Here is a 24,876-nt window from a genome sequence, read left to right on the forward strand (position 1 = left end):
TGAACCCAGTGATGCAGAGCTAGTTTGCCTCAGCTGATAATCTGGCACATTTGTATTCCTGTCTACTTTTTATGGGATTAAAGCAAATCTAGCTGCTCAAGTTATGGCTGAATGCCTGTAGTTGCCAAGCCAGCTGACCACAGCACTCTAGGTCCTAAGGAACTAATTGGGGTAGCTTCAGAGTTGCTGTACAGAGTGGTCAAGGGCACAAGGTGAGATAAAATACCCGCTAAGTGAGAAAATACAATATAATAGACAGTTCTTCAGTGACTTCGAGTATGAGTTTTTGTCATTAGAAATATATTTGCCTTTTAAAAGCTCCATTTGTAACTTTCTAGTGCAAGATTTGCATCCTATTGGATATGTAACTAGTCTAAAATTCAACTGCACAGAAGAAGTGTTTGGTCAGGGTAACAGGTCTGTCTTGTGAATGACATCATCAGTGGGTACAAGGCCTTTGGATTCAATTGAAGAAAAAGTCAGTCTTCCACCAAGCATTTTACAACATTGACCTGGCTGGGTTTTGGTTTGGTTTGGGTTGGTTGTTTTGTTTTTTTTTTCCCCTGAGAGACAAGCTCTGTCAACTCTTGCTCTAACTGTTTAAGGAGTTACAGCTCCCAGCTGCTCACTCTGCTCGGGTGCTGGAGGTTATTGCCCCTCTGGAAGAGCCAACGAAACAGAACACATGCCCCACCCATTGGCAGCTCCCCTACAAAGTTCAGTTACACCACTGATGAAAGGGAGTTTCCCTGTAGGATGCACAGCAGCAGCACACAGAAAGCTGGTACCACAGCAGTGGTCTAAATTTCTCTGATGCCAAATAATATCGAAGTTATTTAGTGTAGATACTATTGCAGTATCACGGTATCTCCATAACCAGTCCTGGGCACCTCTGAGGCCAATTTTGTTTCTTTCCTGAGTGGCCCATCTCTGCCCTCCCTAGCTCCCATTCCTCTCCATGGATGATGATAATTTTTGAGAAATTCAAGTGAAAACACCATTCCCTGCACCAGACTGAAGAGGAGTGGCTGAAACCAGTGCCAGCATTTGCCTTTACCAGCTTCGGTCTGATATCTTCCATGAAGTGGAGGAACAGTGCCTTACACCTCCACAACTTCAGAGAGCAGCATCTGGGATGCCTTTCTGAGCTGTTTTCTAACAGCTGTAGGGAAATCCAGTGAACAGTAATAGTGAGGGAGAAATTAGGAGCTGGAAGAAAAAAGACAAGAGAGAGAGAGAAAGGGGAAGAGAAAGGGGGAGAGGGAGAAAGCCCTTGTACAGACAGACTAGAGTGAGTAATTTGTAACTATTGTTTTATTTATGCCAATTATTGGTCTGCCTTCTTCTCTTGGGGTATAGCTCATGCACCCACCCCAATTTTTCTCAAGTTTGTCCATCGCTCTCAAGCACTTTCATGATATCTTTTGAAAGCAGCCCTTGAAGGAAGATTGTGATCATCTCCACAGCTGTATGATGGGGTTAAATCAGCAGATACCTCCTCCTTTCTCATAGAGCACCTGCTTGCAGGTGTTACCCTCTGCTTCACCAGAGTGTTTGAAAGGGTTGGAAAAAACAGCAAGATGAGGAGACAGGGACTGGGCACAGGTGTTGGGGCACACTTTGTTGAGTGGGGATAGCACATTGGGCTGAGGTCCTGTGCAAGACCAAGGGAGGCAGTGAGGAGGCAGGTACCACCGCCAGAAGTACAGGGGTGGAGTGAAAACTGATAAGGTCAAAGCTGAGCCCATGCAAAACGAAATGGAAGGGGAGGAAAGAAGGAGAGGAAGAACAAAAAAAATAAGATCATGTACTGCTGAAGAGAAAGGGGCGCTGAAACTTCACATAGTCTGAATGTGATCTGAAAAGCTAATAGTTTTCCTTCCTTTTCTGTAACGTTGTTTTTGTGGGGACAGAGCAGCCAATTAAGAATGAGGGTATGAGCATGGAAATTTGCACCTCTGAGGAGAAACATGATTCAGAGATCACAAGGTGCTCTGGGGAGGGATAGCTTTTTCCCAAATCCCCTAAGAATTGATAGGCGAGATTGCACTTCCAGGTGGTGGAATCCTGAATAAATGCATTAAATCAAATCCGGTAGCATCTGCCTAGAGGAGACCAAAAGTAATACATATTTTTTTTAGGAAAAAGGAAAGTGGTAATCTGGAAAACTAGTCCTCTTAGTCTGACCTCAGCAGTATGCCAGTTTTAAAACAAATTTCTGAGACAAGAATAGCTACACATATGGAAGTTAGTGAAAAATAGGATTTGAGTTAACAAAGGTGAAAAATGCCAGACTAAAATGATTAATTTCCTTGATAACTACGTTACTAAACAAGGGAAATAAGGGTGATCTATTTTATCTAAACTTCAGTAAAGCATGTCACATGGTATTACATAGGAAATTATCAGTTTATGTAGAGAAGATATGGGAGCTAGTGGAAGATAAACAAGACTGCCAAAGGAGTTGCACTGAAAGGGGAAGCTTTTGGCTGCCTGGAGGTTATTGAGAGAGCTCTTCAAGGATTAATATTGGGCTAAACTTGTTTAAGCATTTCATTAATGACAATAATAATGACTTGGTATGAAGCACGGGAAAGTCCTAATAACATTTGTTATCAACACAGAAGAAGGGGATATTCTTAAAATGGTGGTGAGCCAGTATATATGACAATGTCCTGGTTTCGGCTGGGATAGAGTTAATTTTCTTCCTAGTAGCTGGTATAGTGCTGTGCTTTGGATGTAGTATGAGAATAATGTTGATAACACGCTGATGTTTTGGCTGTTGCTAAGCGGTGTTTACACTGGTCAAGGACTTTTCAGCTTCCCCTGCTCTGCCAGGTGTACAAGAAGCTGGGAGGGGGCACAGCCAGGAGTTGATCCAAAGTGGCCAAAGGGCTATTCCAGACCATATGGCGTCATGCTCAGTATAGAAACTGGGGGAGTTGGCCGGGGGCAGCGATCGCTGCTCGAGGATGGGCTGGGCATCGGTCAGTGGGTGGTGAGCAATTGCATTGTGCATAACTTGTTTTGTAAATCCCATTATTATTATTATTATTATTATTATTATTATTGTTATTATTATTATCTCTTCCTCTACTGTCTTATTAAAAAGTCTTTATCTCAACCCACAGGTTTTACATTTTTTTCCGATTCTCTCCCCCATCCCACTGGGGGGGTGGGGGGGAGGGTGAGCGAGCAGCTGTGTCGTGCTTAGTTGCTGACTGGGGTTAAACCATGACAGACAAGAAAAACAGCATTTGGGTTTGAAGTAATAGAAATAGGATACCAGTCATTAGTGCAAATTGCAAGATCTTGCCTTTACTGCAAAGTAACAGGGATTTTGCGATAAAGTTTAAGCTTGTCACTTGAAAATAACAGGAATAGAAAAAAGATATGTAGTAATGAATAAGTCAAGTGTTATTATACTGTATGTCAAAAGAGACATTTTCAGTAGATAAAAAGGGGATGCTGATCTCTTGGGTGCCAGTGAGGCCCCTGAAATAAAATGTAGAGTTCTGGGCACCTGTGTTTCAGGAAGAAGAATTCAAACAGGAACAGAGGCCAAGAAGGGTTGACTGGGAGCGTGTTTAGGGGAATGGAGAATGATCTTGCAAGAGAAAACTGGAATTGCTCAGCTTGCTTAGCCCAGCGAAACAAAGGCTGAGAGATGATCTGCTTGCTGCTTATAATTCAACCACAAGGCCTGGCGCATATGAAGGAAAAAAAAAAAGCTTAACGGCATTCTTATCAGAAAGACACAAGTATCTGAAACAGTTAGGAACAAGGCTAGGCTGGGAACTGGAAGAAGTTTCCTCAGTATGAGAGGGGTGGGATGCTGTGACAGGCTCCCGGCTGGAGCAGGAGGACAGGATCATACCTGCTTTTAGGGGAAGCTTGCTCAGATCATTGAGTGTGCCCTCTGTATGTTTGCAGATGACACCAAATTGGGCAGGAGTGTTGATCTGCTTGAGGGTAGGAAAGCTCTACAGAGGGACCTGGACAGGCTGGATCAATGGGCCGAGGCCAATTCTATGAGGTTCAACAAGGCTTGGTGTCAGGTCTTGTACTTGAGTCACAACAACCCCATGCAACACTACAGGCTTGGGGAAGAGTGGCTGGAAAGCTGCCCAGCGGAAAATGACCTGGGGGTATTGGTCGATAGCCGGCTGAATATGAGCCAGCAGTGTGCCCAGGTGGCCAAGAAGGCCAATGGCATCCTGGCTTGTATCAGGAATAGTGTGGCCTGCAGGACTAGGGAAGTGATTGTCCCCCTGTACTCAGCACTGGTGAGGCCGCACCTCGAATACTGTGTTCAGTTTTGGGCCCCTCACTACGAGAGAGACATTGAGGGGCTGGAGCATGTCCAGAGAAGGGCAACGAAGCTGGGGAAGGGTCTGGAGCACAAGGCTGATGGGGAGCGGCTGAGGGAACTGGGGTTGTTCAGCCTGGAGAAAAGGAGGCTGAGGGGAGACCTTATTGCTCTCTACAACTCTCTGAAAGGAGGTTGTAGAGAGGTGGGGGTCGGTCTCTTCTCCCAGGTAACAAGTGATAGGACAAGAGGAAATGGCCTCAAGTTGTGCCAGGGGAGGTTTAGACTGGATATTAGTAAAAGTTTCTTTACTGAAAGGGTGGTCAAGCATTGGAACAGGCTGCCCAGAGAGGTGGTTGAGTCACCATCCCTGGAGGAGTTCAAAAAACGTGTAGATGTGGCACTTCAGGACATGGTTTAGTAGGCATGGAGGTGTTGGGTTGATGGTTGGACTAGATGATCTTAGAGGTCTTTCCAACCTTAATGATTCTATGATCAAGGGAAGGATGACCTGAGGTGCACCCCAAGACAGCCAGGCATAGTCCTGACAACCTGGGAGATCTTCTATTTTCTCTACTTCTAAATATTTTCGTTCCTACTGGCTGATGCCAACTGTTCACCTCCATACATAGGGAGCATCCCTGGGGAAGAATATTTCTTACACAGGCTCAATCTCTTTGGTTCTTCCTGTGTGGCCTTGAACTGCTCTCTATTTAGGGCATGTGGTGGAGCACCACTGTAGGGCATGAGAAGACTTTGTTACAGTAACCCAGGATAGTTTGCCTCCCCCACATCTGCACATACCCTTGCACAGGCGCCAAGGTGACAGCCAGCTGTGGATCTCAGAATTTGGACAACACCACCTCCATTACATCAGTGAGTTCGCTAATGAGCAAAACAGGACATTGCATGTGTATGGTATGTTAATCGGCACAAGTTTTATTATCCACCTCTGCAGTGCTTTCCCTTGAGCTTCACTCCCGAGCAGGACTCCACTGCGTTGGGTCCCCATTTGATTAGCGTTGGTGTCCTGGGGCTCCCACTGTGGTAACGCTACACTTTCAGTAGAGCCAAAGCTTTCACTTGCTGAGTGTTGTGCCTCGTCCCTGAGGGATCCACACCTGCTTTTCGCTCGTAACAACCACAATCTAGCCCATGGCCTGTAAATGGTTTGCAAGAAGTTCTGTGAGAAAATTCTGTGTTTAAAATGTGACATGTGTTTCAAATTTTGGGTGGGCACAGAGGTCATGTGACAACCACTCTGCTTCCCAGTTGGAAGAATGTGCCTCCTAGAATTGAGTTTCTTTGCAAATACTCATATTTAGGGCTTCAGCATTCATATTCTGAGAATATTCTGACCTATATTCTTCAAATTTGCTGCTTCTGCAAGTATTCATGCTAGCAAATTCATTCTCTACTCTCAGGCCAAAAGGGTGTGAACGCAGCATGAAGTAAAAACATTGCTTGTTCAAATGAATAATTCTAGAAAAATTTTCAAGGAATACACTTAGCTCCTGGAGGGACACGTGAAAGAGTACTAGACAATCAGGAAAGGCAAGAAGAGGAACAGAGAGAGAAAAATTGCCTGAGACATGTCTGAGGCAGGCTTTAAAAACAAAAAGGACAAATTTGAGTTGAATAGGGAACCAGGGAGGTTGTCTGAGGATAACACAAACGTTGATCCCTTACACTTGTGAAGGAGAGAGTCCTGCACATCCAGGAGAGGCCACTGTCCTGGTTTCGGCTGGGATGGAGTTAATTTTCTTCCTAGTAGCTGATATAGTGCTGTGCTTTGGATTTAGGATGAGAATAATGTTGATAACACGCTGATGTTTTGGCTGTTGCTAAGTGGTGTTTGCACTGGTCAAGGACTTTTCAGCTTCCCCTGCTCTGCCGGGTGCACAAGAAGCTGGGAGGGGACACAGCCAGGACAGCTGACCCAAACTGCCCAAAGGGCTATTCCATACCATATGGCGTCATGCCCAGTACAGAAACTGGGGGAGTTGGCCGGGGGGCAGCGATCGCTGCTCGGGGACTGGCTGGGCATCAGTCGGTGGATGGTGAGCGGTTGTATCGCTTGTTTTTTTCCCCTGGGTTTTTGTTCCTCTCTCACTCTCTCGTTGTTTTCCTTTTCATTACAATTTATAATAATAATAATTATTATTATTTTTTTGTTGTTCCAATTATTAAGCTGTTCTTATCTCAACCCATGAGTTTTCTTACTTTTACTCTTCCGATTCCCTCCCCCATCCCATCAGGGGGAGGGTGAGCAAGCGGCTGTGTGGGGCTTAGTTGCCAACTGAAGCTAAACCACGACAGTCACACACAAGAGAATTCAACAGTCAAGCTTAGAGGAGTCAAGACATTTCCAAGGTAGAAGCCCAGGCAGTGGAGTACAAGGGTGAGGTCCACAGCCACTGAGAAATAGAGCCAGAGGATATGGAAGGAGAAGTAGGATTAAGAATGAGGGAATATGCCGGTACAGCAGTCAGGAGGAAGTAAACCACATGTGGGGGCTGAGAGAGATGGGGAAGAGAAAAGCTGCTCAAAATTTCAAAGTCAAACTGGAAAGCTGGCAAGATTTGTGTGGTTTCAGATTGAAAGCATGTAAAACCACTTGCACAGGAACATGTATCTTCCTAGTGTTGCAGAAAGCTTTTCAACCCTGAACTGAGTTTCAGGTTTGTGATCAAACCACAGACCAAGAAAACAGTTTTGAGAGTGGGGGTGGGAAGCTAGGTTTCATTGAGAAAGTTTCTCCTGCCTGTAACTGATGTAAGGGAGTGGAAATTTGCGCTGTGCTTGTCTCCAAGCATTTTTCTGGGTAGGATTCCCTTTAACCCAATCCCTTTTTAATGAAAGCTTCCCCTTGCTTCTCTCCCCTCCAGTTATGAAACACTTGTACTCTGCACGTATTCCCCCCCCGTGAGCTGGGGAGCTCAGGTGACCACTCAGATTGCTTTAGTTTTTGTGCAAATCATGAGTGCAGGTTGCATTTTACTCCTCCTCAGCTGTCTCAGATTGAGCCACTGGCACCTAGTTTCTCTGGCCAGCCTCTTTTGCACAGTGAGAGGGATCTTTAGAGGATCTGAAGAAAGCAAGGGGGGGAAAGAGAACGATGATTAGAGACTTCTGAAAGGGGCAGTGAGGAATTAGGGACTGTACTCTGACAATTTGTGTGACACTCCTTAATGGTCCCTGCCTCATTTTCCACTTGGCTGCTTTATGATTGAACTGTAAACTAAAAATGACATGGGCTCATTAATTTGGCAGCAACTGGCAAGATGTGGTCATTTAGCATACCCACAAGGCTATTGTTTAAGGCTGGGTCATGTCAAAGGGCAAGCTAAATATGGCCAAACCTCTGAAAGGCTGAGTCTAGGAGTCCTAGAGCCTAAACCTTCTCCCTAACCTCTGCTTGTCTTCAGTGGTGTGATCAGCTTGGGTTTTCTGGGGAAGGCTTTACATAAAGCTGTCAAGTTACTAGCAATATTATGTCAGTTTGTTTTTTTTTTTAAAGCAGGCTCAATTATATCATCCTCTCTTCACATCTGACAAGTGGTGCAAAAAGTGTTTGCAATAGTGGCTTCAAGGGAACGGGAATGCTTTGGTTGCGGGGAGCTGCTACAAGGAACAGTCCAGAGTATGAAAGGAATCTAAGCCCAAATGCTTTAAAATGTCAGATGCCACAGAATCACTGAAAAACCCTTAAGGACATTGGTCTGACTGCATTTGTTTGGTTTAGAGAGTAGATGGTTAATTCTTACACTGTCAAGGAATTAAAGTGCATGACAATCAGGCAGATCTCATGTGCGAAGGCTGAAGGAGCTCTTTCTGAGTTCAGTATTAAAACGCCACATCACAAACTGCATCCTGAGTATTCATACATGTCTCTTCTTCAGACAAAAGAAGATGATAAGAATGAAAACAAATGCAAGTAAAAAAGCAGCCTCTCACCTTCCTTTCTCCCATTCCTCTGCACTACTGCCCTTCAGGTGTAGTGGAAGAGATTTTTCTTTGTGTCTTTGGTATGATGGTTTGCTCCCACTTTCCTTTGAGCTGACCCTGATAGAAAAGGATGACATCCCAGCCCACACTATCCCTAGCCAAAAGCTGCCATTTATTCAGGGAACTTGGAAGGAAGTCTTTCCCCAGCTGGTCCATTCCTGCTTGGGGCATCTATATCTCAAAATAATACCTCTGTTGTTTATGCATGTGGTCCTGTCATGACCTCGTCTACTAGGATAGATTAACTGAATTTCTCCAATGTTTTCTTTTCTTCCTGATGGCCACTATTGACATTGCTGTGTGATGAAGACTTTTGAAGGAGCTAAACATGCATCACTGCAGGAAACTTGGCATGCCTGAACTTTGGGGTGGCTTGCTATTCTGAGAGCTTTCAAGTGTGATTTCTTTCCTTTTAAAAAGAAGTCATACTAAAGCAGAAGGGACAAATGACTTAGGCTGGCATTTCGTCCTTGGTAAGCAGTCATTTAATGAATTTCACAGAAGGCAAATCACAGTTCTCGGGTGTCAAAATTTAAGTTTGCTTTGTAAGCAAAAAAAAGGAAAACAGTTTGAAATTTAAATGTTGCAGACTGGCTTTGTAGTGAAAAAAATATCTCAGCCTGGCTTCTCATTATGGCATTTAAACTTAAATCTAGAATAAAACAACCCTTTTTTTTGGTCAACTTCATATTCAGCTAAGAGTAACAAGCAAATGTTTTTCCATGCTGATTGGTTAAGTCATGTTGAGAAAAAGCTCTTACTCATTTACTTAAACTAGAATTAATGGGGGAAGGGGATACCAACAGGATTGCAGTAGGTAAGCCAAGGGTTGGCATGGCATCACCTGAGGGTAGCAATGCTAGTGGGAACATTTACACTACTCCTGGGAGCATGGAGGGCTCAGGAGCACATCTGAAATGCTTGTACGCCAATGCACGCAGTATGAGAAACAAACAGGATGAACTGGAAGCGTTGGTCAGTTCCCAGAGCTATGATGCCATTGGTATGAGTGAGACTTGGTGGAATGAGTCCCACTCATTCCACCACACAGTGTTGGGATGGAGGGCTACAGGCTGTTCAGGAGGGATAGGCAGGGCAGGTGAGGTGGAGGTGTCGCACTATACGTAAGGGAGAGGTTTGATTGTACAGCCCTTACAGTTAGGGATGATGTGGTTGAGAGCCTCTGGGTGAGGATTAGGGGGATGGAAAACAAAGGAGATGTTGTAGTGGGTGTCTACTATCATTCGCCCAGCCAGGATGTAAGCACTGATGAGTTATTTTATAGGCAATTAGGAGAAATCTCTGGATCAGTAGCCCTTGTCCTTATGGGAGATTTCAACTTCCCAGACGTCAACTGGGAATATCATACTGCTGTGACAAGCAAGTCTGGGAAATTCCTGAAGTTTGTTGAAGATAACTTCTTGTCAGTGAGCCAAGTACTCAAGTACTCAGTGAGAAAACTAGGGAAGGTACCCTCCTAGACTTGTTATTACTGAATAGAGAAGGACTCGTGGGAGATGTGATGGTAGGTGGCTGTCTTGGCCACAGCGATCATGAAATGGTCGAGCTTAAAATTTTTGGTGTAATGAGAAAAAAGGTCAGCAGAGTTGCTACCCTGGATTTCAAGAGAGCAAACTTTAAGCTACTCAGAGAGCTACTTAGCAGTGTCCCCTGGGAATCTGCTTTTGAGGGCTTAGGGGTCCATGAGAGCTGGTCAGGTTTTAAGAAGCACCTTTTAGAAGCACAGGAGCAGGCAATCCCATTGTGTCGCAAGTCAAGCAAGTGGGGCAGAAGACCAGCTTGGCTGAAGAGGGAACTCCTCGTGGAGCTCAAGAGGAAAAAGAAATTGTATGATCTCTGGAAGCAAGGTCAGGCTTTGCAGGAAGATTACAGAGCTGTGGTTTGTATATGCAGGGAGAAGACACGAAAGGCCAAAGCTCAACTAGAGTTGAATCTGGCCAGTGTTGTGTCAGACAACAAGAAAGGCTTTTTTAAGTATGTTAATAGCAAGAGGAGGTCCAAGGAAAACATTGGACTGATACTTGTTGAAGATGGTCACTTGACTACTAGGGATGAAGAAAAAGTGGAGGCGTTCAATGCTTTCTTTGCCTCAGTCTTTAATAATACTGACAGACCTTGGGCTGCCTGGTCCTCTGAGTCAGAGGACCATGAGTGCAGGAACAGTGACTTTCCATTTGTGGACACTGAAATTGTAAGGGACCAGCTGTATCAGCTGAATGTTCACAAGTCCATGGGGCCTGATGGGATTCATCCCAGAGTTCTGAAGGAGCTAGTGGGTGTTACAGCAGGACCCCTCTCGATCATCTACCAAAGGTCTTGGGAGTCTGGGGAGGTCCCTGCTGACAGGAAGCTAGCCAATGTTATTCCAATCCACAAAAAGGGCAAGAGGAAAGACCCAGGGAACTACAGACCTGTTAGTCTAACCTCAGTTCCTGGAGAAATTATGGAGAAGATCATACTGGGTGCTACTGAAAGGCATTTAAAGAACAATGCAATCATCAGGCACAGTCAACGTGGGTTCACAAAGGGAAAGTCCTGTCTAACTAATTAGATCTCCTTCTACGATAAGGTCACCTGCCTAGTGGATGAAGGGAAGGCGGTGGATGTAGTTTTTCTGGATTTTAGTAAGGCTTTTGATACTGGTCCCTCACAGCATCCTTCTGGACAAGTTGTCCATCTGTGAGATGAGCAGGTTCACGGTGCACTGGGTGAAGAACTGGCTGGAGGGCAGGGCTCAAAGGGTTGTAGTGAATGGGGCTACATCTGGCTGGCGACCGATCACCAGCGGTGTTCCTCAGGGCTCAATTCTAGGGCCAGTTCTGTTCAATGTATTTATCAGTGATCTGGATGCAGGAGTTGAATTGCTAATGGTGCAGTTTGCTGATGATACCAAACTGGGAGGTGCTGTTGACTCTCCTGAGGGACAGGAGGCCTTGAGAGGGATCTAGATAGATTGGAGCATTGGGCAATCATCAATGGCATGAAATGTAACAAGTCCAAATGCCGGATTCTGCACCTGGGACAGAGTAACGCTGGGCACAAGTATAGATTGGGAGAGGAGGGGCTGGAGAGCAGCCCTGCAGAAAGGGATCTGGGGGTGCTGGGTGACAGCAGGCTCAAGAGGAGTCAGCAGTGTGCCCTGGCAGCCAAGAGGGCAAACCGCAGCCTGGGGTGCATCAAACACAGCATAACCAGCCGGTCAAGAGAGGGGATTGTCCCGCTGTGTTCAGTGTTGGTGCGGCCTCACGTGAGTACTGTGTGCAGTTCTGGGCCCCACAATTTAAGAAGGATGTGAAGGGACTCAAATGCATCCAGAGGAGGGCAACAGAGCTGGTGACAGGGCTGGAAGGCATGGCCTCTGAGGAGCGGCTGAGGACTCTGGGTTTGTCTAGTTTGGAGAAAAGGAGGCTGAGGGGCGACCTCATTGCTCTCTACAGCTTCCTGAGGAGGGGACGTGGAGAGGGAGGTGCTGAGCTCTTCTCCCTGGGATCCAGTGAGAGGACGTGTGGGAATGGCTCAAAGCTGTGTCAGGGGAGGTTCAGACTGGACATTAGGAAGCATTTCTTTAGAGAGAGGGTGGTCAAACCCTGGAACAGGCTTCCTAGAGAGGTGGTCGATGCCCCGTGCCTGTCAGTGTTTAAGAGGCCTTTGGACAATGCCCCTAATAACATGCTTTAACTTCTGGTCAGCCCTGAAGTGGTCAGGCAGTTGGACTAGATGATCCTTGTAGGTCCCTCCCAACTGAAATAGTCTATTCTATTCTATTCTATTCTATTCTATTCTATTCTATTCTATTCTATTCTATTCTATTCTATTCCTGTATAACTCAAAATCTCTTTTTTTCCACTTCTGTGTTTCCAGTGATATTTCTCAATTTTTTGCATGTTATTTGACTCTGGTGGTAAAGCTTTCTGGCTAACTGCTGTGCTGTTGGTTTCAGAATTGGAAGTTAGGCTGTGCAGGGATGTAATTCAGGATGTCCCTCACACCCCTCTGCCTACTCCCCAACCCCAGCTTTCAGCTGTAGGTACTGGCATGGTGGCTGAGGGTATTGAACTGCTGGCACACAAGGGCTGAGATAGGCTTACTTGTTTTCAAGGTTCCAGAGACCACATTAAAGACAGAAAAGAGTGAAACCACTGTGGAAAATGGGAATGAAGACAGCACCATGTTGCCTGAAGACAGGGATATTCCTCCACAAGCTTTGGATGAATTTTCAGATATAAAAATTAGTCTTTCTGACTTTCTTTGAAAGACAGAAAAAAAGAAGTCACACAAATGTGTAAAAAAATATTCCAAATGATAAATAATGTATGGCTTGGTGTGAACACTTTCTGTACAAAGCTATAATTCAAGGCACAAAATCTGGCAGCCTGTCTTGTATGTACAATTACTTTAAACACCTCAATATCTTGAGAGGTGCTTGAAATTTGTTTCAGTTTGTTAAATAAGGGTTACATATTGAACCCCCAGACCATGTGCCACTCGATGTAACAGAATTTTGGTGTTCCTGAGCAAAGATTTCATAGTCATACATCAGCTGCTCATGGAACAGTGTCTATCTAGCAAACCCCTCAAGTGGTACCCTGGTGATCAGCCTAGGTAAAGTTCAAAGTTTAGATGAGCACAGAGAACAAACAGAGCTCTCAGATCTTAGATACCTCTGCAAGACTTCGTGGGAGATGCTTGAAGAGCTGAGCAACTGCTGGGCAAAGTCTAAGGCACACTGTCTGTCCCCTTGTGCAAGACATCCCTTTTAAAGATATCTTGTCCCCGGGGAGAAAAATCTTACCCTCTTCTTTTACACTCTCCCAGACATTTGAAGTCCCACAGACACTTTTCTTTCTTTCTTTCTTTCTTTCTTTCTTTCTTTCTTTCTTTCTTTCTTTCTTTCTTTCTTTCTTTCTTTCTTTCTTTCTTTCTTTCTTTCTTTCTTTCTTTCTTTCTTTCTTTCTTTCTTTCTTTCTTTCTTTCTTTCTTTCTTTCTTTCTTTTTCCTTCCTTCCTTCCTTCCTTCCTTCCTTCCTTCCTAAAATGAACATCCCATTCAGATTTACCTGGAAGCTAATGGGGCTTTCACCCCCTTCTCACTTTCCTTCCCTTAGTCTAGCTCCCTGATTCAGACTAGGGCTGCATTTTGGGGGGATTATTTTTGGCTTCAGGAAGAGAGAGATAGGGCACTGCACCCCTCCTTGTCTCTGAGGTGCATCTGACCTTCCTCCATGCTCCATGTTGGAGTGAGAACTCTGCGTAGCTTTTCCTGTTGACTCAGTGATTTCATTAAGATTCATTTGTTAATTACTGATTTCTTATCTGAGTCTTTGTGCAGCACAGTGTTACCTCCAACCTAAACCAGAAATTTAACACCATGGCACCTCTAGTTCTTTTGGCAGAGGAGCTGTCTTGATATTGGCACTCATGCACTCTGAAATGCCTGACACTTGCAAGTCCAAAAACATGTATTCTGACCTATATTGTCACCTGGTGATAGATCACCAGGTGGATTATCAATGAACAAAGCCCATGGCATTTCTCCACAGAAAAGCAATAGAGGGTATGGCACGGAAGTTGCAAAGCAGTTTTACCATCAACGTGTTGATCTAAAAAATTTAATTATCTACAAATAGCTTGTGGAAAATGCCTAAAAAAGTTATTATGAAGCAAAAGAAAAAATATAGAGTTGGTAAGGACCTAGTTGTTTTTTTATGTGGCTGTTATATTAATAAAAAACTGTCAAAACTCAAGTCAAGTCTGTCAATAAATATTTATCTTCTCAGAAGCTTTGAGTCTGATTTTTAGGTGTAACTAGTTCTTATGCAATTAATTTTATTACTAGTTTTAAATTATCTGATTTTCTCCATGTGTAGTTGGCTAGTAACTATTTTATAAGGAGCAGACAGGAAATAAATGAGAAGTCTGAACATACTCTCTCACTCTCTATTCTACCAAGTAAGGCCCCATGCAGCAGGATCCTAGATCACTATCCAGAGATACAAATCTAGGCTGACCCAGTAACATAGCAATCCCTAATGGAGTTGTTCCAGATTTATATCAGCGCAATGAAAAATGGAATTAAGCCTGAAAACCATAAGCGACATTATGTCAGGCAGTCATCTCCCTAACTTTTGGACTGTGGTCTTGAGGACTCCTTTCAGCACAGGGTGATGAGTATTGCAATGAATTTTACAGGGTCTCCAGGCAGATGATCAGACTTGCTGATATCAGTCTTGAGCATATGTATTGATCTGTCAGCCTAACCATCTATATCTAATCTTTGTCAGATAAAACTTATAAGAGAAATATAAATTTGTAATGAACATCAAAACCTTTTCTAAGTATAGATCAATAATTATTTGATTTTGATTCTGAGTTCTTTGTAGAAAGGGCATATTGCAAAAATTCAGCACTTTAGTACGTGCTTAAGGAGACAATTCCATCTAGACTCCCAGGACACATTAACAACAGTTGCAGTATATGCAAACATGCTCTCCTCACAGGAAGACAAGAATATTATTCCTTTGGGATTATTTCTGTCTTGTTGAGGTTTGACTTGTATCTATGTATTAAATTGTTTGATGCAAGACAACATGATTTGCTTGAGACCTTCCCTTTGCTTTTGTGACCATCTGTGTCAGTGAATTTGGCTGAAGGCAGGGTTTCTATGTCTGCATTTGGCTCCTCTACCCAGCCTTATATAGTAATGCTCTCATCTGGCACACATTTCTACAGTGTGTCTTGTTATGGCTTTTTAATAAAGAACAAATTTCCTGGCATTTTCTTTGCTGTCTTTGGGGTATGAACAATGGACTGATCCTGAGTTTGCTCCCATCATTTTTTTGCTCATGGAAAGCTACTTCAGTTGGGTTGATATCTGGCTTTCACTAGAGTATGTCAACTGAGACTACAGTCCAAATCCTTTCATTTCCATACACACTTATGATGCTTTTTAGATATACATATTTTTTTAGTATTTGGCCGTTTTACTAAGTAAGGCCACTGAGTTCATGAATAAGCTAATCTGAAAGAACAGTACTGGTTTAAATAAAGTGAGAATGAATAGCAAATGACACATGCCCATTTTTTCAGGTTTTCTACAGTAATGAACTTTAGGATTGGCTACTGGAGCAATGATCCTTGATTGCATAAAGTGTGTCAGTGTTATTCATAGAAAGACAATCAGTGTATTTGCAGCTGAAGTTGTGTCTCATTAAATATTATTTGATGGATAGTACAGAAAAGTAGGAGAAACATCAGAAGCATCATTTTCATTAACTGGGAACAGAAGCATTAACATGATCCCCTTTCATAATTCCTTTGAAAATGATATGTATCTAACCAATACCCATTATTGAAATATTTCCTCTAGGTATATTCTGCTCTTCTTGATGTGTTTTGGGACTCTACTAGTATCCACTATTATTTCACTATGCTACTTTTCCTCTCTTTCACACAGTCTGTGCACTGGACTTCCTTTTCTTTTGGATGAAGCAAGATGGACAGCCTGTTTTTGAAGCCCATCAGTTCTGCTCTCTGGATTTGCCAGTGGAAGTTTTGGGGATCGTGACACCAGGCCTGACCTGGGACTCACTCTTGCCAGCAGAGTGCTGTTGTTATTAAGACACAGATGTGGACACTGTCTCCTTCCTCTCTGGCTGTGCTGTCTGCCTTCCAGCCCAGAAGAAAGCTCCAATGCAAGGAATGGCCGAGCAACTCTGGTGCAGTCTGTAGGAAAATATTGCATGACAAGGCATGAGTGTGGACTGCCCCAGGCTGAGGAGAGTGTGCAGCCCATCTCTCTTCTTTCTCAGGAGGGTTCACCAACCATCAGCTATCATAGGAAAGGTGGGTGTCAACTCTCCCTTTTAGGCAGATTCAGGCCAGTCAAGGTGGAGGTCCCTAGCCACCATGAGAGCAGAGCTTATGGGATCTGTGCTACACTGCTGCTGCATACATAGGCACCTATAGCTCCTTAAGAGCCCAAGCAGTTGGATGCGCTTTTGGGGCTAGCTCACTTTCTCTTTAGTGCCTAAATTCTACCTAAACTACCCTTTCAGGGCTCATTGTGACCTCTAAGTTTGTCCCCTGGTCTCAGGCTAGCACTTACTGAGAGAGATGTCCCACTATAACTTGGTGACTTGTTTTAACCACCTATCTGGCCCTTCCATATAAATGCTGAAATTGTTCTGCAAACACCCAGGAACTCCACAATGCATTTGCTAGAAGACACTCATAGAAGATTATCCCTCAAGGAAGGTTTTGCTATATTCAGCAGAGCGATATCCTTACTGAGTGCCAGAGTTCTCAGGACCAGCTTTGTTGCTAGGGAAAATTAGATATTCAAAACCAGTTTTACTAAAAGACGTGTATCTGGAATTTTGAAGAACAAAGCTGCAGAAAGGTAAAACATGAAACACACTATAACAGTAGGGATCCTTCTCGGCTGCTCCAGTGTCTCAGCGACACTATGTAGATGGCTAGTTCACCTCTGTCACTAGACCAGAGACAACATGTGTTCCTGTTGTTAGAGGTGGCTACCAGACCAACCGTTCTTCATTGCCTTGTCCCTTCCTGGTCTAGGTGGAATGACCCAGCCTTGTGTTTGCCTTCATCAGAATTTTTTTCTTGTCATGACTGTGCAGTAGAACATCACACGGGACTGCACAGGATTAGGTAATTTCCTCCCCTTTCCTCACTGAAGTATCTTGATTAATATTTCAGATGTATATCTCAATGGGGACATCCCTGGCTGTGCTCCTTAAAACGTAGTAGTATAATGTTGTAAATTATGCATAATGAGAAATATTAATTGTATAAGTACCTTCTAAAGACTGATAACATTCAGCTTGCTCCAAGCTTTGTGTAAAGTCTGCATGTGTCCTGGAAGACAAAAGAGTGTTTTGAGGATGTGCTTGCCAAGACTGCACATTTCCTTCCTTCCCCTCCTGCACATACCCACATATGCATATACACACTTAATTAGATTAAGAGAAGCCCTGGGGGATGTCACAGCTGCCTACATCCTTTTCTTGTATCTAGCCTTCAGACCTAAATATGATAATACTTTGCACAAGCCCTGCCATACCTAAGACCTCTCAAGAGAGCCTCAGACAAAAGATTGTGTTTTCTCCAGTACAAGTCATTGCTGAAGACACTGGAGTTACATAGCAAGAGCATGAAATCAGAATCAGGCCCAAACTTTCAAGGTTTGCTCTGAATTTCCTGGCTTTTGTGGTTAGAATCCAGTCCCTTAACATTATTTTAACATAGGTTTTGCATTTATATTTATAAACACAGAGTACTGCTGCCTATTTGAGTTTAGAATACATTGTGGTATAAGCATATTTCCTCTTTACACATTATAATCAGTGTACAACGGCCTGCTTTATGTAAAACATCACAGTCTGCTTCTCTGCATGTGCTCGCATGCATATATAGCTTAAATTAACTATCTTAATATTCTCATGATGTGTTCAAAGAGGAGATCTGTGAATGAGGTAGGGAAAGACGGTCTTGCAGTTCCTATTTTGGAGTTTGAGATTAAACACTGTATTTAGAGAAACATTTAATGACGATTCATTTTAATGGACTTTTGGTTGATGACTTATTTATAATTTCATCAACCAAACACTTCCCTTGACAGAGTATGTTTTGACTCACTGTTGTTCCTGACAGCTCTGTAGAACAATCCATAGGCAATGTGTCCTTTGGAAAATTAGCCAAACATCATTCCAATGCAATGACTCTGTAGGTGATAAGATGAAAATTATTAGTTACAGTTCATTGAATATTGCCCCAAACCTGTTCAAACCTACTCCTTGGAATAATCCCTGGGAAGGTGTTTTGGCTTCTTTCACAGCATCGCAGAAAAGCAGTTGAAATAAAAATTTGAATTTTTTTTAAAGGGTGAATCAATAAAAAAATTGGGGGCTGAATTTTGCAAGTGTTGTCTGCAAGATATTTTGCTTAACTTGGAGCACGTGAATTGACTTTTTTGGGATTAATCACATGATCATGCTTTTGTAGTAAGATTTTTTGGTTGATGGCCTTGAACAGTAACTTTACTTTTAGTGCAAATGCACAAACAGCAGCAGTAACAACAACAATAAAAATATCTAATTCCCATATAGCATTTTCATTTGTAGATCTCACAGCATTTGCCAAGGGAAGTCTGTATCATTATATAAATCTTGAGAAAATGGAGACAGTAAGTTTCCAAGACACTATGAGGTGTCTTGTCCAAGAGCACCCTTCTGACTGGAGACAGAGAATTGAGATCCCTTTAATTTCAGGCTGTATTGGTCTGCATGGCAAGGTTTTGGTAGCTGGGGGGGCTACAGGGGTGGCTTCTGTGAGAAGCTGCTAGAAGATTCCCCTATGTCTAATAGAGCCAGTGCCAGCTGGCTCCAAGATGGACCCGCCACTGACCAAAGCTGAACCCATCAGTGATGGTGGTTCTCTGTGATATTTAAGATAACATATTTAAGAAGGGGGGGGGGAACTGCTGCGCAACAGCAGCTGGGGGAGAGGAGTGAGAATACATGAGAGAAATAACCCTGCAGACACCAAGGTCAGGGAAGAAGGAGGGGGACGAGGTGCTCCAGGCACCAGAGCAGAGATTCCCCTGCAGCCCATGGTGAAGACCATGGTGAGGCAGGCTGTCCCCCTGCAGCCCATGGAGGTCCACAGTGGAGCAGATATCCACCCTGCAGCCCTTGGAGGACCCCACGCCAGAGCAGGTGGATGTGCCCTGAAGGAGGCTGTGACCCTGTGGAGATCCCACACTGGAGCAGGCTCCTGGCAGGACCTGTGACCCTGTGGGGGACCCACATTGGAGCAGTCCGTGCCTGAAGGACTGCACCCCATGGAAAGGACACGTGGAAAGGACCCACGCTGGAGCAGTTCATGAAGAACTGCAGCCCATGGGAAGGACTCACATTGGAGCAGTTTGTGGAGGACTGTCTCCCATGGGAGGGACCCCACGCTGGAGCAGGGGAAGAGTGTGAGGAGGAAAGAGCAGCAGAGACATGTGATGAACTGACTGCAACCCCCATTCCCTGTCCCCCTGTGCTGCTCGGGAGGAGGAGGTAGAGAAATCAGGAGTGAAGTTGAGCCCAGGAAGAAGGGAGGGGTGGGGGGAAGGTGTTTTAAGATTTAGGTTTTATTTCTTATTATCCTACTCTGATTTGATTGATAATAAATTAAATTAATTTCCCCAAGTCGAGTCTGTTTTGCTTGTGATGGTAATTGGTGAATGCTCTCCCTTGTCCTTATCTCAACCCACGAGCCTTTCATTATATTTTCTCTCCCCTGTCCAGCTGAGGAGGGGGAGTGATAGAGTGGCTTGGTGGGCACCTGGCATCCAGCCAGGGTCAACCCACCACACAGGCCATTTCAAGACATTGTTACTTCAGTCTTGCTTCACTTGAGGTTCTCATAAGATGTAACAAGTATGTTATTTGCTGAGTACCAACAGGGCAGTTGGAACAGTGAAGTCTATAGCTGGGGAGGCATCTACGATACACAAATGATGACAGGAGTGCAGCACTCATTTCAGGCACCATGGTGCTCTCAGGCAGAGTGGTTGAAGAACAAAAATGCAATATCCTGTTGCCCTCTTTCTAAAAAGATCCAAAATCTAGAGATTTGGGACAAAGTGTTTATTTATGATCTTTGCTGAGTGCATATTCCCAGCTGCATCCATCCACAGACTATTTGTAAGCCAAATGAAGAACTATGCACTCTTTCCATTTTGCTAAGGACCGAACAGAGAACTGCAGTGCTGGGCATTGGGTGTAAAAGTAGCTTCCCGCTCAGCTACACCTTTCCTCTGCACAATCCCACGAGTCCATGCCACCACCCACGGCAGCTCAGTACGACCGCAGGCCACGGGGCCGATTTCGCGGTGCCCTGGGCTGCACTCTGACCTGATGGAGGCAGCAGTGGGCACTCGTGCTCTCCGGTGCTGCTTTCAGCAGTACTAATACTGCTGCTTTCACCTGCAAATCAGTGGACACGTGAAGGGGTTGGGACTGCGTTATTCTCCCTGGCTTCTTTCCCACCCAACCTTGGCCCTGCTCAGGTGCTCCGGGTGGCCTCAGGGACACAGCGCTACTTTGAGCAGAGCGCGAAGGGGAAAAAGTGAAGTTGCAGAGGACATCGCTCCTCCTCCTCACATTTGTCCAGTAGGATAACACTGCACTGTTCTGCTTATTTGCACAAGACTGCGAGGATATATAATTTTTTGTTTAAAATGCAGGAAAGATGTGATTTCCCAAGCAGTGGCTGACATAAAAGTTTGCATTATTGTACTTATATATGCTTTTGAAAAGTATTTACTTTATTATAAACAGCAGTATATTTTTTTACAAAATGCTCCATGGTTTTGTAAGAACTGCACGCTGTCTCCCAGTTTATAAAACTTGCAGCATGGATTAGATATACATAGGTCCATCTGCTCAGATTCTGAATCATTAGGCAAGAGAATTTCACTCAATTCACTTACAATGCTATCTTACTCCTTCACAGAGGTTTTTCCGAAGAGATGTCAGACTACTTTTCAGAGAGATATGTGCCATTAACCTCACTTTTCATACCCCAAACTGATGGGATTTGTCTGAAATCACTGCCTAAGTCAGCTGAAGAGCTGGGGCGAAATCTCTATCTTCTTGCTCCCAATGTGAAAAATTATCCTCAAGTCAGCTTTCAAACTCAGACTGGTTTTAATGAAGCCTAATAAATGGAAGCCTTATAAATGGAAGCCTTAAACTCTCTTAATACATTTCAATATGTTAGCTGTAAGTCTCAATAGTAAACTTCCACCTGGGAAACTGCTGCATACAAAAAAAGGGAAACTGCTGCATACAAAAAAAATACAGACAATTCCTCTCTGTCCTCTCTATGTCTGGAAATAAAGGGGTATACATAGATCTACTCAGATGCAAAGTACCCTGCAGATAAAACATTTTATTAGCAAAAGATATGATATTCTTTCTCTTAGTAATTGATAAATATAATTAACACCTCATGTTTCATACCTAACTTTGCTTTTCTAAGACTAGTTGCAAAACAAAATGTGAATAATTTATCTTTTTTTTTTAATTTTCAGATACAGTGAGCTAAATTCTGTTCTCTGAGCTGTGCACCGTGCTGGTCCCCACTGATGCAGAGAAGAACAGGATCTGACATCCCTTGCCAGCGAAAACTTAATCAGGGATTTCAGCATTATATGCAGATCTTCCAAATCATATCCCTGCTGAAAAATGTGATTAGCCATTGACTGCTCCCCCGCAACTCCTGGGTCCCCCTCATTTGTGTGAGGCTTACCCCCCATAGCATGACTACCTCCATGAGGAAGAAAAGGCAGGTTATAGTTGTAGGTGACTCCCTTCTAGGGGAACAGAGGGTCCAATATGCCGGACATATCCTCCTCTTAGGGAAGTCTGCTGCCTCCCTGGGGCCTGGGTTATGGACATCGCTAGGAAACTTCCTAGCCTGGTACGGCCCTCGGACTATTACCCCCTACTGCTCTTCCATGTGGGGGGCGATGAAGCTGCAACACGTAGTCCTAGGGCGATCAAAAGAGACTTCAGGGCCTTGGGACGGTTGGTAAGGGAATGTGGAGCACAGGTTATTTTTTCCTCTATCCTTCCAGTTGCAGGCAGCGATATTGGAAGAAACACAGGCCCAGTCTATTAATACATGGCTCCATGGCTGGTGTCACCGCCACAATTTTTGTTTTTTTGACAATGGGATGGCCTACACGGCACCAGGCCTGCTGGCGTCAGATGGGATTCACCTTTCTCAAAGGGGGAAGAGGGTCTTTGCTCATGAGCTAGTGGGGCTCATTGACAGAGCTTTAAACTAGACTTTAAGAGGGAGGGGGATTATATCAGGCTCGCCCGTGACAAGCCATGGGACGACACGCCAAGGTTCAAGGGACGGGGTGCTAGCGAAGGCCCTCAGCCTGTTGCTCTGAGACTTGCTGGGTACACTGCAGCACACTTGAAGTCTTACGGAGATGAGCCAGGGGCTCCTGAGGTAATGGGAGCCAACAGGGAAACACCAGGGAAATACCTCAAAGGAATTAAGGGGTGTTCCTCTAAGAAGGTGACACGGCCGACAGCCCAGCTGAAGTGCCTCTACACCAATGCACGCAGCATGGGCAACAAACAGGAGGAGCTGGAAGCCACTGTGCCTAGAAAGCTACGACCTAGTTGCCATTATGGAAACTTGGTGGGATGAATCCCATGACTGGAGTGCAGCTATTGATGGCTACAGGCTGTTCAGAAGGGTGTTCACAAGGGGAGCCTATTGACGAAGCCTTCTTATGCCAGCTACAGGAGGCTTCACACTCTCAGGCTCTTGTCCTGCTGGGGGACTTCAACCACCCCGACATCTGCTGGAAAAGTAGCACAGCGAGCTGTAGGCAGTCCAGGAGACTCCTGGAGTGCATTGAGGACAACTTCTTAATGCAGGTAATAGACACCCCTACCCGAGTGGATGCAACACTGGACCTGATGGTCACCAATGCAAGTCAGCTCATCAGTGATGTCAAGATTGGAGGCAGCCTGGGCTGCAGTGATCACGCATTGGTGGAGTTCACGGTCCTGAGGGATATGGGACAGGTGAAGAGTAAAGTCAGGACCCTGAATTTTAGGAAAGCAAACTTCCAGCTCTTCAAGGAGTTAGTCAGTAGGAACCCCTGGGAAACTGCCCTCAGGGACAGGGGAGCAGAACAGAGCTGGCAGATCTTTAAGGATGCTTTCCATAAAGAGCAAGAGCTCTCAGTCCCCAGGTGTAAGAAATCAGGAAAGGAAGGCAAGAGACCAGCATGGATGAGTCAAGACCTGCTGGTCAAACTAAAGGGCAAGAAGGAACTGCACAGGCAGTGGAAGCAGGGACAGATATCCTGGGAAGAGTATAGGGACGCTGCCCGCTTGTGTAGGGATGGAGTCAGGAAGGCCAAGGGGCGGCTGGAGCTGAACTTGGCAAGGGATGCAAAGAATAACAAGAAGGGCTTCTATAGGTATGTCAGCCAGAAAAGGAAGGTCAAAGAAAGCGTACCCCCCCGATGAACACGACTGGCAAACTGGTAACAACAGACGAGGAGAAGGCTGAGGTACTCAACAACTTTTTTGCCTCGGTCTTCACTGGCAATCTCTCTTCCCACACCTCTCGAGTGGATGGACTGCAAGACGGGGACTGGGGGAGCAAAGTCCCTCCCACTGTAAGAGAAGACCAAGTTCGAGACCACCTGAGGAACCTGAATGTACAGAAGTCTATGGGACCCGAAGAGATGCATCCCAGAGTCCTGAGGGAATGGGCTGAGGTAGTTGCCAAGCCACTCTCCATGATATTTGGAAAGTCATGGCAGTCAGGTGAAGTCCCCGGTGACTGGAAGAAGGGAAACATTGTGCCCATCTTTAAAAAGGGTAGAAAGGAGGACCCTGGGAACTACCGACCTGTCAGCCTCACCTCTGTGCCGGGGAAGATCATGGAACAGATCCTCCTAGAAGCTATGCTAAGGCACATGGAGGACAGGGAGGTGATTTGAGACAGCCAACATGGCTTCACCAAGGGCAAGTCTTGCTTGATCAACCTAGTGGCCTTCTATGATGGAGTGACTACATCAGTGGACAAGGGAAAAGCAATGGATGTCATCTGTCTGGACTTCTGTAAAGCATTTGACATGGTTCCCCACAACATCCTCCTCTCTAAATTGGAGAGATATGGATTTGATGGATGGACTATTTGGTGGATGAGGAATTGGCTGGATGGCCGCATTCAGAGGGTAGTGATCAACAGCTCAATGTCCAGATGGAGATCAGTGACGAGTGGTGTCCCTCAGGGGTCCGTACTGGGACCAGTGCTGTTTAATATCTTCATCAATGGCATTGACAGCAAGATTGAGTGCACCCTCAGCAAGTTTGCAGATGACACCAAGCTGAGTGGTGCAGTTGACATGCCTGAGGGATGGGATGCCATCCAGAGGGACCTGGACAAGCTGGAGACGTGGGTCCATGTGAACCTCATGAGGTTCAACAAGGCCAAGTGCAGGGTCCTACACCTGGGTCGGGGCAACCCCCAGTATCAGTACAGGCTGGGGGATGAAGGGATTGAGAGCAGCCCTGCAGAGAAGGACTTGAGGTATTGGTAGATAAAAATTGGACATGATCCAGCAATGTGCGCTCGCAGCCCAGAAGCCAACCATTTCCTGGGCTGCATCAAAAGAAGTGTGGCCAGCAGGTTGAGGGAGGGGATTCTGCCCCTCTACTCCGCTCTGGTGAGACCTCACCTGGAGTACTGCATCCAGCTCTGGAGTCCTCAGTACAAGAAGGACATGGAGCTGTTGGAGTGGGTCCAGAGGAGGGCCACAAAAATGATCCGAGGGCTGGAGCACCTCTCCTACGAGGACAGGCTGAGAGAGCTGGGGTTGTTCAGCCTGGAGAAGAGAAGGTCTCCAGGGAGACCTTATTGCTGCCTTTTCAGTACTTAAAGGGGGCTTATAAGAAAGATGGGGACAAACTTTTTAGTAGGGCC

The sequence above is a fragment of the Ciconia boyciana genome, chromosome 4, assembly GCF_034638445.1.
Source record: "Ciconia boyciana chromosome 4, ASM3463844v1, whole genome shotgun sequence".
In the NCBI taxonomy this organism is placed as follows: domain Eukaryota; kingdom Metazoa; phylum Chordata; class Aves; order Ciconiiformes; family Ciconiidae; genus Ciconia; species Ciconia boyciana.